Here is a 203-nt window from a genome sequence, read left to right on the forward strand (position 1 = left end):
GTGGACGGTGAAGACATCTTCATGGAAATGGCCTTGTGGTTGGAAACATCCAGATCATAGCCCAGAAGATGAACATGAATATTCATATCTCCAAGGACTATGATGTTGGCAGACATTGTACCAAATGTTAAGAGAAGGTTAGACATCTCTGGGATGAAAGATGAGTTTGGCTTGGGTGGCCGGTAGATGAGAAGTATCGTTGT

The 203-nt window shown here is 43.3% G+C and overlaps 1 protein-coding gene across 3 annotated transcripts in view; it reads right to left on the minus strand.

Annotated features, from left to right (window-relative positions):
- LOC116671150 (myoferlin) overlaps positions 1-203 on the minus strand; it is a 31,343-nt gene that overhangs the window by 10,457 nt on the left and 20,683 nt on the right. The window lies entirely within an intron of this gene.

This window comes from Etheostoma spectabile, chromosome 21 (genome assembly GCF_008692095.1).
Source record: "Etheostoma spectabile isolate EspeVRDwgs_2016 chromosome 21, UIUC_Espe_1.0, whole genome shotgun sequence".
NCBI lineage: Eukaryota > Metazoa > Chordata > Actinopteri > Perciformes > Percidae > Etheostoma > Etheostoma spectabile.